General features: G+C 49.9%; 1 long non-coding RNA gene across 2 annotated transcripts; it reads left to right on the top strand.

Annotated features, from left to right (window-relative positions):
* The first annotated feature begins 5,107 nt into the window (after positions 1–5,107).
* LOC115276659 lies at positions 5,108–9,063 on the top strand. 2 transcript variants are annotated; one of them, XR_003902043.1, is made up of 3 exons: positions 5,108–5,284; positions 7,239–7,514; positions 8,533–9,063. It is a non-coding gene; the product is annotated as an uncharacterized LOC115276659 (long non-coding RNA). The 2 variants fall into 2 exon arrangements; XR_003902044.1 differs by lacking the exon at positions 5,108–5,284 and adding an exon at positions 5,679–5,756.
* Positions 9,064–13,777: the final 4,714 nt, after the last annotated feature.

Raw genomic sequence — 13,777 nt, 5'->3', positions numbered from 1 at the left:
CTATATAATCCAGGAATTTTGTTTCTGGGTATTTGCCCAAAGAAAATGCAAATACTAACTCGAAAGATATATGGCCCCCATGCTTGTTGCAGCATTATTTTCGAAAACCAAGACGGGGAAACAACCTAAAAACTCATCACTGGATGAGTGGGTAAAGAAAATGCGGCACATATGCAAATATATACAGTGGAATATTACTCAACCACAAAAAGAATGAGATCTTGCCACTTGCGATAACATGGATGGATCTAGAGGGTATGATGCTGAGTGACATAAGTCAGATGGAGAAAGACAAGTATATGATTTCACTAATATTTGAATCTAAAAAGTAATGGACAAACAAAACAGAAGCAGACTCATAAAAACAGGGAACAAACTGGCAGTTGCCAGAGGGAGGGGGTGAAAAAGATGAGTGAAAAAGGTAAAGGGGATTAAGAGGTACGAATGCCCAATAAAACTATTTAAACAAAAAAGTACGAACTCCTAATTATGAAATCGGTAAGCTCTGGGGATGAACAGCACGGCATAGGGAATACAGTCATTAGCACTATAATAACATTGTACGGTGATAGATGATAAGTAGAGTTATTGTGATGGTCATTTCCTATGTATATAAATGTCAAATAACTGTATTGTACACCTGAAACTAACATAGCATTGTAGCTCAACTGTGCTTCAGTTAAAAAAAAAAAAAAAAGATCAGCTGTGACTCTTTGGGAACAGAATGTATGTTAACTGACTCCTTGCTAAATATAATTTGATTCAAGTACCTTCTACCCCACAAGCCAAGTAGCTGGGGAGATATCATGGGCTGAATTTTTTGGAAGTCCCAAAGCCCTAGTCCCTCAGAAGGTGACTGGAGACAGGGCCTTTTAAAGAGGTGATTGAGTTACAAGAAGCCTGTGTGTGTGAACCCTAAGCTAACATGGCTGACGTCAGGACTCCGAGGGAAGGGCCCACGAAGACACAGAGAGAAGACGGCCACCCACAAGCCAGATGAGCAGGCACCTTCGGAGAAACGAATCTTGTCGACACCACAGCCTTGACCTTCCAGCCTCCAGAAAACAAATGTCTGTGGTATAAGCTAAAGAAAACAATATTTCAATCCTCCATGCTTCATAAATGGTGTAGTTCAAATCCACGTCTTGATTTCAAGGATATGTGCTCTTCAAGGGCATGAATGTATTTCAAAGGCAGAACATTTGAAGAAAACCTGCATTTCAAAGGTGTGAGCTCTATCTACATGTGTGCATGTCAAAAACATGAGCATCATTTACGTAAATATTAGGGACAGTCCAATAAGAAAGACCAATGGAGGCACCTGGGTGTCTCAGTTGGTTAAGTATCAGACTTCAGCTCAGGTCAAAATCGCACAGTTTGTGGGCTCTACATCGGGCTCTGCACTGGTGGTGTGGGGCCTGCTTGGGGTTTTCTCTCTGCCTTTCTCTCTCTGTGCCTTCCCCACTTGCATGGTCTCTCTCTCTCTCTCTCTCTCTCTCTCTCTCTCTCAAAAGAAAGAACTAAACTTAAAGAAAAAGAAAGAAAGAAGAAAGAAAGAAAGAAAGAAAGAAAGAAAGAAAGAAAGAAAGAAAGAAAGAAAGAAAGAAAGAAGGAAAGAAAGAAAGAAGGAAAGAAAGAAAGAGTAAGGAGGGAGGAAGTAGGGAGGGAGGAAGGAAGGAAGGAAGGAAGGAAGGAAGGAAGGAAGGAAGGAAGAAAAAGGAAGGAAGACAGGCAGGCAGGCAGGCTGCTGAGCCTGCAGCTGCCCCGGTGTAAGTGGGCGGCAGCCTGACCTCGGTCCTCCGCCCCCACGGTGGGTCCTCCGCCCCCAGGGCCAGCGCTCCCCCTGAACACCGTGCTCTTACAGCACTTGAGAGCCACGAACCGCTGAGGTCTTCTCTCTCCCCAGGGGTAAACCTCCTTCTCAAAGTCCCCAGGGAGCTTCACCTCAGAGCTCTGACCACAGCTGGGGTCTGCCAACGACTCGTTCAGCTTGTCTTTGGGCAGCTGGGTCTTTCAGACTCGTGTTTTGCAGGTCATGGGATGTCCAGATGGGAATTTCAGGCATGGATCTGGTGATGCAGAAGGGAGGCTCAGGAGAGAGGCCAGGGCTGAAGGGCCACACTTGGAAGTCAACACTGTACGTGTGCCAGTTGAAGTCTTGGACTCATGGGGGTGAACGGGCTCTCTAAGGAGAGGGAGCTTAGGCTGAGGTCTGGATTCTGAGCCACCCCTGCATTTAGCGTTGGAATAACAGTACTAGGAGAAAGGTCACGGTAGACAGGAGTCATAAAAACCAAATATGAATTTTCCCATAGAAAATGCTCAACAATATCCAATGTGTCACCAGTACGTAGCTAAATGAGTCTAATTCCTGGGAGCTGGGCTGAGCTACATTTGGTGTGATAACAGATTTCTTGGCCATGGGGATCTCACACACACACACACACACACACACACACACACACACACACACACACACACAATTGGTAAGGGCAGCTTCACAAGCTTTAACACAAGCAGGTGCATTTCTCATTTATTTATGCAAATACATGTGTGGCGTCATGTGCTGCTATCAGCAAGAAATTCAGCAGCTCCCTTTCGGGCCTCCCTCTTGCCTTTTCCTCTAGTCCAAAACCCCAAGGTCAGGTTGGGTTTGGACACATTCAGTCCAAAGGGCAGAGAGACCCACGTCCAGTTCCAAGTTTGGAGAGAGAACTACACGCCCAACCCACCCACCATCTCTCAGCTTCTGTCACTGCAAATGGCCATCCCTGCACAAACCCACACACCCTTGCTCGCTGCTGTGGGCCGTGTTGTCTAAGACCCCTATGGGGCTCCAGGCTTAGATTTCAGGTTTTGTTAAAGAGAAAACCACAGACCCAAAACGGAGTCATTCGTGTTAGGGTCCCCTGTCAGCAAACCAAGAGTTGATATCTAACCCGACCCCAGTTTCCAACAGCCAGGAAGGCGATCTTTACGGAGCCGCACTAGCTGTCTGGGCAGCACTGGTGGTAAGCCCTCTGTCCTCCTACGGGAGGGCGACCTTGCCTGAAACAATGCGTTATTTGCGCATCATCTCCCCCTGGCACTCCCTCTCTGCCTTTACAAGTCTCCCCTTTTCTGCAGTCCCACAGAGCTCCCCTCTGCTTGTGGAATGGGGCGCTGCCTGATTGATGAGTTGCTTAATAGAGCCACGTAGATCTCCAAATTTATTTAGTTGAATTTTGTTTTTTAACAGATTTGGTCAGGATCAGAGTGAACTTCTGACCGCATTTGGGACAAGGAGACACCTCGGTCCTCAGTCCTCAGCCCTCAGTTTCGTCCACCATTCCGTGCTGGGACCCCGCCCCCACCCCCAGGCTGCAGGCTCCCCCACCCTGAACGGGGTCTGCTGGTTTCATGCAGGACCTTCTCTGAGCCCTTCCACGGGGATGCCCGCACCCCCAGCCTGGGGTCTGCCCCCAGACTCCACAGTGGGAATCCATCCCAGCCCCTCTCTGTGAGGTCCGCTGGTCCAGTCTTTCCGCCAGTTCCCAGTTCTCTGGTTATTGCTGCTGTCCATGGTTCACTTTCTTGGTTACTGGTAGTTTCTCTTACTGGGCATGCGAGATAAAGGTTAATTGCTAATGGAGATCTCAGAGGCCACAAAGCTGCAAAAATTGGTGGCCAAGGATTGAGCGTTCAAGAGCCGTCAGGGCGGCTGGCCAACCAGCTCAGAGACTCCTGGGTTAGGACAAGTTGGTCGTTCACTGGTTTAGTTTGACCCTCGTCACCTGCCAGCCGCCGGGGAATTTCTGTGCAACAAGGTGTGCTGTGGAGCAGCACACAGCCTGACCATGCGGCACGTCCCTCTCCGGCTATTAATCTGGCTGGTCTGGTAACTGTCGGGCTGGGGACAGAGATATGGGCTAACTCCACCAAACTTCCTGGGTTCTCAGGGGAATGACAGCCCAAAATTGCAATGACCATTATGAGGAGCAATCCAGAGGAGACAAGCTAATTTAGGAAGTAGGCTTCAGGGGCACCTGGGGGCTCACTGGTTAAGTGTCCAACTTTGGCTCAGGTCATGAACTCACAGTTCATGAGTTCAAGCCCCACATCAAGCTCTGTCCTGACAGTTCAGAGCCTGGGGCCTGCTTCAGATTCTGTGTCTTCCTCTCTCTGCCCTCTCCTTACTTAGGCTCTGTCTCTCTCTCTCTCAAAAATAAATTAAAAAAAAAAGTGGACTTGAAAGCAAAGTCTTCAACATTCCAAAAATAGCTTCATTGAAAGTTTCTTTTCAAAAAAGGACACAACAGAGGCACCTGGGTGGCTCTGTCATTTGAGCATCCAACTGTTGGTTTTGGCTCAGGTCATGATCTCACCGCTTGTGAGTTCAAGCCCTGTGTTTGGCTCTGCCCTGACAGTGCAGAGCCTGCTTGAGATTCTCTCTCTCTCTCTCTCTCTCTCTCCCTCTCTCCCCCCCACCTTGCTTGCACACACACACTCTCTCTCAAAATAAATAAACTTAAAAACACAAAAAATAAAATGATAAAAAAAGTTAAAAGACACAACAGATACCTAACACAAAAGACGGTAACACAGGCGTAATTCTCACTGTGTTCTCCCTGTTTGAACACCTGTTGCACTTCCTCTGCATCTAAATCCCCTTTACAGGACCGCCTGCAGCCCACCAAGCTAGTGACCCTGCGGACACCTCACATCTACTTGTAAAGGAAGCCCCTGTGAGCCCCTCCCGGAGTTGACAGGATTCTGAGGAATTCTCTTGTTAACTAGTACTTATTCTCTTTAACAGCCAAGGGAAAACTACAATTAACACACAGAAATATCCAACCCAGAAGGGGGTGTGTAGCGTTTACACTGGAACCAAATTCGTGGAGGAAATAAAAGCATATTATCTTACAAATCTTGACAAAACCAGAAATGCGGCTGGAGAGGCAATTCAAAGTTCACCTCCCCCCCTTCCCTCCCCAGACCTCGTCTGGTTTTCTCAAAAAGCTTGTAAATGATTGGCCTTAGGAAACCAAAGTCCTTCTCCGTGGAATCTACATTTTTTCCTGGTGCCTTGGAGATAAAAGTATTACAAGTACCGATCTCGGAGGTAATTCTTATCGGAAGTAGAGCAGAAGAGGGAAAGGTTATCTGAAATTGAGACAAATGAGAAATCTGGTATCTTCTCCTCAAATATTCGTAGAAAAAATTTCGCTGCCTCCTCCGCAGGTTACCTTAACTTATTCCGTTCTCTAGAAAAATAGCTTGGACCCAACTGCTCTTTTATGAGTTGGTGAGTTTTGCATTATCACATCCATCTCAATGCTAAAATTTTTAAAACTGTAAGTCTAATTATATGTTAATGTGCGTTTATTGTAATGTGTGACATTTTCTAACCGCAGACGGTTATTACCAAAATGAACGTGTAAAATAGCTCCGTTCCATTGGCTTAAAGAAAAGCAAGTGTTTATACAAACTTGGCATTTAGAAAAATTCTCAAAACTAAAATAGGAATTTAATCCAAATGAATTCCATGTTCACATGATCTAGGACATATTTGATATTAAAGCTAATTTACGGTCATTGGTTTGATTGAAATGGGCGTGTCTTAGATTCATTAATTCTGAGTATTATGCAGACACACACTTTTTGTCCTTCCTGGTTTATTAGCCAAATGAGTTCCTGTTGTCTGTGTTGCAAAATTTGTCAGCCAAACAATAACCGAGGATGCTGGCTGGCGTTCTCTGATGTCTTCTGAAGTTTTTGTGAGTAATTCAAACACAATTGTTGTAAGCAAATGGTCTTTATAGATGCACGTGAGGTAAGAGTTTTTAGGCAAACTTTTTAGCAGTCATTATGTTTTGTGGTATGTGTCTCTGAAGATAGTCGCCAGGGTCTTTTTGGCAATCTGAAACTTCAGAGCTTTGCTAAGTTAAATGACGGAAATTCCTTGAGGGTTTAGATTATCTCCAAGTAGGATAGATGAAGCAATGTTAATTGTGGAACACAGATTTTTCTGCTTTGGGTTTCCTATTACAGAGAAACTAAAGATAAATTTGGGTCTGTTAGTAAACATTTTTTGTGCTTTATTGGAAGATTGTGCTATAAAGAAACATATGTTTCTAGGAATTAGGAAAGGTATTTATAAATTTGCAAGTCTAAGGAATGCTGGTCTAAGAAACAGTTCACAACTGCTAGTGCTTCATTTTCATTAGGAATTAGCTGCTGAGGGTTAAGAATTCTAACTTCTGTATGTGGCCAAAGCTACTAGAAATAATAAGCAAAACAGTAAAGGACACAAGGAAAGTAGGATATGTTTGGGGTAATAAAAGCGACAATGTATGGAGACGCTTTATTAACAGAAAAAGGAAATGATTTTGTCCCTAGAAAGAGTCTGGATATTTAGAGAGAGAAAATATGGGGTGGGGGCAGTCTGAATTCAGAAAGAAAAAAAATGTTGTAGAAAGTTTGTGCAAAAACCATCTGCAAAAAGAAGTTTTCAAGGGTGATAAAGCTGGCTAAAATTAAAATAAATTTACTTAAAAATGAGTTTTAATATCAAAAGAACATTGGTATGGAATTAGAATTTGTTTTTTCTCTTTGATAAAAGGACAAAGTATTTTAGATTATTGGTCAGCTCTTAATAAGAAATTGTAAGCGGAAGTTTTTTAGCTTTAATTTAATCTGCATAGAAAAACAAAGATTCTTTTTATGCTATTTAATTTTCTATATTGGCCTGCGCAGACTTTAATTGCCACTTTGGTTAGATAAGTAATGAAGTATTGAGTCACGGTGACCTAGGACCCTATTTAATCAAGTCTTTAAAAAAACCATGTTGATATTTTTGACAAACTTCCCAGAACTTGAATTCTAAATAAGGTCTTTTTGACCTTCAACTTTGTGTCCCCAGGGAGTCCTAGAGCATCTCAAAGATTTGTTTTGACTCCTTATAAAAAGGAAGATATTAAACGAGTTAGGCATATTTGATATGTTAAATTACATGGAAAGGCGAATGAAATAAAAAGTAACACTAAGCCTTCTTTGTACTGTGTGTATAAGTGTTCCAGAAATCATGCACAATTTCTGGAAATCTGATACGTCCTGATATAATGTCAACACTTGTGATTCTAGTTAGTATCTTAAAATGTGTGCTCCCCAAAATAACCAAATTTCCTTGTCAACGTCGTAATAATGAACTCATCAGATCTTTATCCACGGCCATATTTTAAGTGTCTTGTCATTTCCAGGCGGCCAATGCTTTCACAGAAACTTCCTGCAAATGTGTGTCATCTTCGGAGAAATTCGTGGGCACGAATCCGGCGTGGAGTCTCGGATACAGATGTCTGACCGCTGTCAGACCACACAACGGGGCTGTCAAGGGCAAAGACTTCCCGGGAGTGTCCCTGGAAGGGACTGCGGGTGCTCGTCACTGACCAGACAGCAGCCAGCCTTGACTCTGCCGGCGGAAGAAGGCTGGAGGCCGCAGGTCAGATTGGCGAGGAACAGAAGAGGCTGACATCCAGGTAGATGGCTTTCTCCCAAGACACCGGGTCAACTTGGAACACTTTCCTCTGCTCTGACACTGGCCTGGAAAGTGGATGCTATCACCATGCTTCCAGACCATTATTACCACCGGGGTAACTGCCTTTCAGACTCTGCATAGGTGGCTAGAAACTCCCATCTGTCTGTTAACAGTGCCACCTAGTGGATGTCGGGTGCGTCCCAACAAGGTCTCTGTCATGGTCCTCATCTTCCCTTGCACAATTGAATGCCTAAGGCTGGACATGGCCAGCGGGGCAATGCCTCTCACGTTATCTAGCTGTGCCCTGGCTTTTCACAAGCGAAATAAGGCATCTCATTGGTCGATTTCCCTGGATTTACATCACTGAGTTAGAAAAAAATGGAAATGAACACCGGAAGGACTCACTTCCCTTGGTCATACTTCCGTGGTTAGACATAAATAGAAATAAGGGCACCTGGGCGGCTCAGTTGGTTGAACATCCAACGTTTGATATCAGCTCAAGTCACGATCTCGGTTGTGAGACCGAGCCCCCCGCTGGGCTCTGCGCTGATAGTGTGGAGCCTACTTGGGACTCTCTCTCTCCCTCTCTGCCCCTCCCCTGCTCATTCTCTCTCTTTTCTCTCTCTTAAAATAAATAAACATTTAGAAATAAATAGAAGTCAGAATGTGACCAGATCCTCTCTCTAACTCTGAAGGAGGTTACAGAATCCACTGCCGTGACAACGGCTGTCTGACAAAGACCCTTGGACCCTGGCCCCCGGGTCAGTGCCGGGTAACTGTGAGCCCAGCAAGGACGTGTCTGGGTCACGGCCACACCACCTGCTGTGCCTGGATTAGCACTTCCGGGAAGGTGGACTCTGAGCGAGCCACCTGGCTTTCAGCAGTGACTCCTTCTGCAAGGTCTTTCCACGATTCTGATTCTCGGGGACCATGGGCGCAAAGTGCACCCCAGACGCTGGGGATTATTCTGTTTGTAACAAGCACAATAATCTCCCTTTGGCGCTGTGTTTCCTCAAAAGCTTTAAGCGTGTGTTCACGGCCACTAAGCACCAAGCAGACGAGCGCCAGAGATGGGAGCAGCATGAAATAGCCTAACAGTGTGAACCTGAGGTCCTGAGCGGTGAGTGCACCGGGAGGGAACAGAACGTCCCGACCCGTGAAGGCCACGCAAGAGGCGGGAGGAGCTTCAGGAACCACGGAGCAGAGGAGGGAGGGGCCCAGATGCCTTCAGTCTGATCACCTCTTTCAGGGAAGCCCACAGTCTGATCAGAGACAGAGATTATTGAAAAGCGAACTGCGGGTCCAGAATGAGTCACTCAGGCCAGGTGACCTTTAACCAGCCAATCTGGAATTACCTGGTCAGCACTAGGAGATGATCCACTATTGACCCCTTCTGGTGACCTTGCCCGGCACAGCAGGTTCTGTGCTAATAACTTTCTTTTTCCCCGCCCCCTCTCCACCTTGAAAAGCCTTCATTTTTGTGCAGCTGGGTGGAGCTCCCCTCTACCCGCCAAGGTGGGGATCATCTAATAAACCTGGTTAGACTTTCAGGTTGACTTGGTTGAGTTCTGATTGTTGGGGGTTATAACTCTTCTGGGCCACACTTGAGGGGTGGGCGCCCCCCCCCCCCACGGGCGGCCGGGCACGAAGCCGGTGTTCAACGTCCCCTGCGCTGGCAGGTGCACCTACGGTCACTGCGGACACTTCTGTCCCTGCAGCTCTGCCGGGGGGAACGTTTCCTCTGCTCACTGCACGGAACACGTCCCAGAGTCCATGAAGCCATGTGAGGACCGTTCACCCAGCCCGGGGTCCCCTGGGAAGACGCGGACGGGGCCACCGCTGGAATGACACAGAGACTCCGGGAAGCAATGCCGTCTTGCCCGTGCCTGGCTTCCAGCTCTAGTGACACCCATGTCAGACTCAACTTCAGAACTGTGAGATGATAAGTCTGTGCTCCGTTCAGCCGCTGAATTTGCAGTAATTTGTTGCAGCAACTGCAGGAAGGAATGCGCCTCATCCTTGCATCATTAAGAGGCCGGAGAGCGGAGAGCGCTCCGAAGCGCCCCCTGCCGGCACAGCAGACCGCGGACACAGGGGAGAGGCCCGCTTGTCTGTATCTGCAGTCAACTGGCTATTTTCAACAGCGGGCACAGCTTCTGGTTTCCACACATGCACTCACATGCTTATGTTGGGTGATTGCATTATCTTTTGTGTTTTTTTTTTTAACTAAGCCTTTAAAAAAAACGAACAGTGTAGAGATGAAGTCCCCCAGATCACAGATTTCACCTTCTTGCTAAAAACCAAAACCAAATTTTGCTTCCAGGATCCCATGCTTCTGCGGGACCCAACCTTCACCATGACCGCTGGACCCTGCTGGGAGGGCTAACACCCTCCTGGTGGGGAGTCTGCAGCAAGCAGCAGGCTCTCCCCGCCCTCTGTCTTTGTTACTCAAGTCCTCCCTGGGTGCCCTAGAGGAAGCATTCACCCCCCAGCAGCCGGAAGACCTTGCACAGCAAAGGGGCAGCAGCCTCCTTATTACCAGAACCACGTCCATGGCTCTGCACATGCGTGGAGGGGTGGGGAAGCAGGGTCCGCAGTCTGAAAGGGGCCCTGTCCACACTGATTAATACGGGAAGGCGGCAGACTTCAGGGGGGAAGAAGCAGGAAGTGGCTTCGTGCAAGAGCTAATTTGCCAGAGAAATTAAGGGACTTCTCCCCAAACGTTTAGAGCCCAAAGCTACTGGCCAACGAGAGTCCCTACCTGAGTTAGAGCCAGAAGGGTGGGGGGTTCAGGGAACACTGGAGGCTGAGGGTTTCACTAGCTGCTCTCCGGGAGCTTGTGTTGAGTGCAGAGTGACCCTGTGAGGCCTGGGGGGCTCAGTGTGCCTGTGCCAGCGAGACGCGCCCAGTCGTCTCCGGGGATGACCCAGAGGGAGGACACACGGGGAAGGAGGGGTAGTGATGGGAGGGCCGTGAGGATGCTGGGGAGAGCCGGACACAGGGGCGGGGCAGAGGCCCCCTCCTTAGGGAGGGCCCCAGTGACCTCATCGCCCAGACCCAGGTCGGCTTCCAGAGAGAGGAGACGTCTGGGTGAGCGAGTCCTTCACACCCCACGCGCGGCCCACCTGTGTGGGGGGGACCCCGGGGGTCCCACGCTGCTCCTGCCCTGCCTGCACTTAGGTGCTTTAAAAGGAAAGGACAAAGAGGTCCCCGATCTGGGGACATCCAAAGGGACAGGGTGATCACAGGGGACTTTGGAAGTTTCCTTTGACTGCTCTCCACCCCCACATTCCCCTCCTTGTGGACTAGAGGCCTGTCAGGTCGCTTCAGCCCCTGCCGTGGGGAGAGGACAGACACACCGAGTCAGGACTCCGCCTCCATCCGCAGTGGCTGAGCCCCAGCCCCCTCCTCATTCCTGTGACAAGTTAAAGCTTGGCTTTAAGGTTTTCCCTACAAAATGGGAGTCGTGCTGGTTTACGGGTGAAACGAGGGGAGGAACAGAGCCCAGGAGGCTCCGCTTGGGTGCTGCGTGAGCTTCCTGTTGTTGCCAAAGCACACTCTCACGCCCTCGGGGGCTTAAAACCACCCGGAATGTATCACCATAGAGCTCTGGAGCGTAGAGCTCTGGAAGGGTCCTCCAGGGTCAAAGTCAAGGCGTTGGCAGGCCCGTGGCCTTCTGGGCCTCGAGGGGAGAGCCTGCTTCTGCCTCCCTGGCTTCGGGAGGCTGCGTGGCATGCTGGCTCCTGGCCCCACACCTCCCGCCCCTGCTCTCGTCTGTCCCTTCCTGCTCCTGGTGCCCTGCCTCCTCTGCCCTCATCAGGACCCTGTCCCTCTCGCACACATTCTGAGAATTCCTGTGGACACTGTTGGGGCCGCTGTTCTGTCCTCATTAAGGTAAGGAAAGAAAATACAAGTGTCCCGAGTCTTGACAGAGCATAAGAAAGGTGTGCTTGGAGGAAATGGTGAGAAATTGAAGGAGCAGATCCCTGGTGCTGTGTGGGGGGCAGTGGGGGCGTGTGCGGAGCATCCGGGGCTACATCTCCATGGACCAGATGAGAAATAGAGTCCGGGACAGTTCCTACAGGGGGGCTGAGCTGCCCCTGAGCAGGCCGGCTCTGCTCTTCCCGAAACCGAGGTCGGGGACCTTGTGACAGCAGCTGCTGCTGACACCTTCACGCCCGTACCCCCGGGGCGCGCTTCAGCAAACACTGTGCCCGTACCCCTGGGGTTCCTCCAGCACCAGCTCAGAGCAGCAGCCCCTGCAGCTGGACCTAAAAAACATTACCATCATCTGCATTGATTTGCTTTTTTAAAACTGTGAGGCGCAGGTGTCTTCCCAGAGACAGAACCATAGAAAATAAGTCGTCTGGGGTGTTACTGAAAAGGGGTCAAGCGTGAACAAGAAAAGAGGAACTTGGGGGCCCCTTCTGCCTTCTGTGAGCCTCCAGGCCTGGGACACCGCGACCGGGGAGGTGGTCCATGCACGGCCCAGTGGGATGATGTGTGGGGGACAATCCACGCAGGCAGCGGGACCGCCGCTCAGACTCTATGAATTAACCGTCACCTAAACAACCACGAGGCCCTGGGGCAGGAGAGTCATCCCGAAGGGAGCACCCTGTTCAGCTCGGAAACCAAGTGGGAGAGAGTCTACCCCCAGACACACCTGGGGACTGTGTCCCAGCTCGGGAAGAGGGGGGCCGCAGGGGTGAGATCGGGGAGCACGTGTGGGAGCAGGTGGTGACGCCCGGCCACAGCAGACGAGGGTGGGAGCTGACCATGAAGGTGGGCAAGCCAGTCCCGGGGCCCTTAGGGCCTGAGGGACAGGCCCCGAGAGAAGTACCGGAGGGGAGTCAGCACCAGCTCCCACCAGGGGCTCCAGAGATGCTGGTTATTTTCTTGGGATTGGTATTCTTCTCCGTGTTTATATAATGGACGCTGGCTCTCCTTCTAGAACCTGAATTAAGTCGTTCCGCCAAGTCCTCTGCCGTCTCCGGGAAGTGCTGAGTTACCCTGAGATGTGGAGACGCCCCGTCTGGGGTCCTCTTTCCGAAGAGACGAGACCCCAGGGCAGGGGTCATCCAGTGGGGGCAGGGCACCCGGCAGGGGCATGAAGGGATGGGGAGGGGCAAGAAGGCACAGGTGAGGGGCAGGACCGGGCTGGCATCACCGTGGTCCCCTGGGGCTCCCTCCCAGGGAGTGGAGCCCTGACCTCAGCAGGGTCAGGATGTGGGCATCGACCCAGCAGCCCGCCAGTCAGCAGGGAGCCTGCGCCAGGCTGTTGATCCCCAAAGTTCAGACCGCATGGACGAGCACAGGGGGGCCCTCCTGACACCCACAGATGATTCTTCAGCAAAGAGGAAAACGCAGGTAGAATCAGGGCAGAGCCCGCAGGTCAGACGGAGACCCTCCAACAGCTCCTGCCATATCTACGTTAAGGAGCAGCTTCTGGAACCCACTGAGGGCAGGTCCTGGCGAAGATCATCCCTCCCGGTAGGCTCCCTGGACAAACCAAGCCTTGGAAGACTCACTGTTGCTGACACCAGGGGCAGCGGGAGCAGAGGGACCAAGAGCCAGGCCCTGCCAGCAGACGGTCTGGGCCTGGGACCCTGCTCTGCCACCTAGAGCTCTGTGACCTCCAGCCAGTCGCTTAGCATCTCTGGGCCTCACTTTTCCCCTCTGTAAAATGGGGATGATGCTAGTCCGTCCCTAGTAACGCTGTCTTGAGTGTCTCACATGTTCACATAGATAAAGCCCTTAGCGAGCACCCAGCCATCTCTTATTCTTACCTTTTGTGAGTTGCTTTAGTTTATAAAGGCTCTGATAGTGTGTGTGCACAAGGGTTTTAACAATAACAGATGGAGGTGTTGGTGTGGGAATGAGAATGAGGCGCTCATGAGCTTGTGTCCCAAGAACCAGGAATGTGTGTGTGTGTCCGTGTGTGACCAACGAGCGGGCCGTGCAGGCCACCGGCCACCCACAGGCCCCCTCGTCCTTTATTCTGACCAGTGGACCTTCAGTTTTGAACCTAGCAGCTTGCAGATGCAGTGAAAATAATCTACCAAAAAAAAAAAATAGGGTTTGGGAAAACAGCCTGATTGGAAAAGCATAGATTCTTTAAACTGGATCTCGAGACCGTTGACCACCACTGTGCCTGTGCTCTGTCCTCCGCTCCTGCACCGGTGACCCCGGGTCTACCACAGGTGTGTTAATCACCTCGATAAACAGAGGTGAAGGGAGGAACCGAACCTTTACTTTGCTTCATGC

This window comes from Suricata suricatta, chromosome 13 (assembly GCF_006229205.1).
Source record: "Suricata suricatta isolate VVHF042 chromosome 13, meerkat_22Aug2017_6uvM2_HiC, whole genome shotgun sequence".
NCBI classification, from domain to species: domain Eukaryota; kingdom Metazoa; phylum Chordata; class Mammalia; order Carnivora; family Herpestidae; genus Suricata; species Suricata suricatta.
This window is presented reverse-complemented; position numbering and strand designations above follow the sequence as displayed.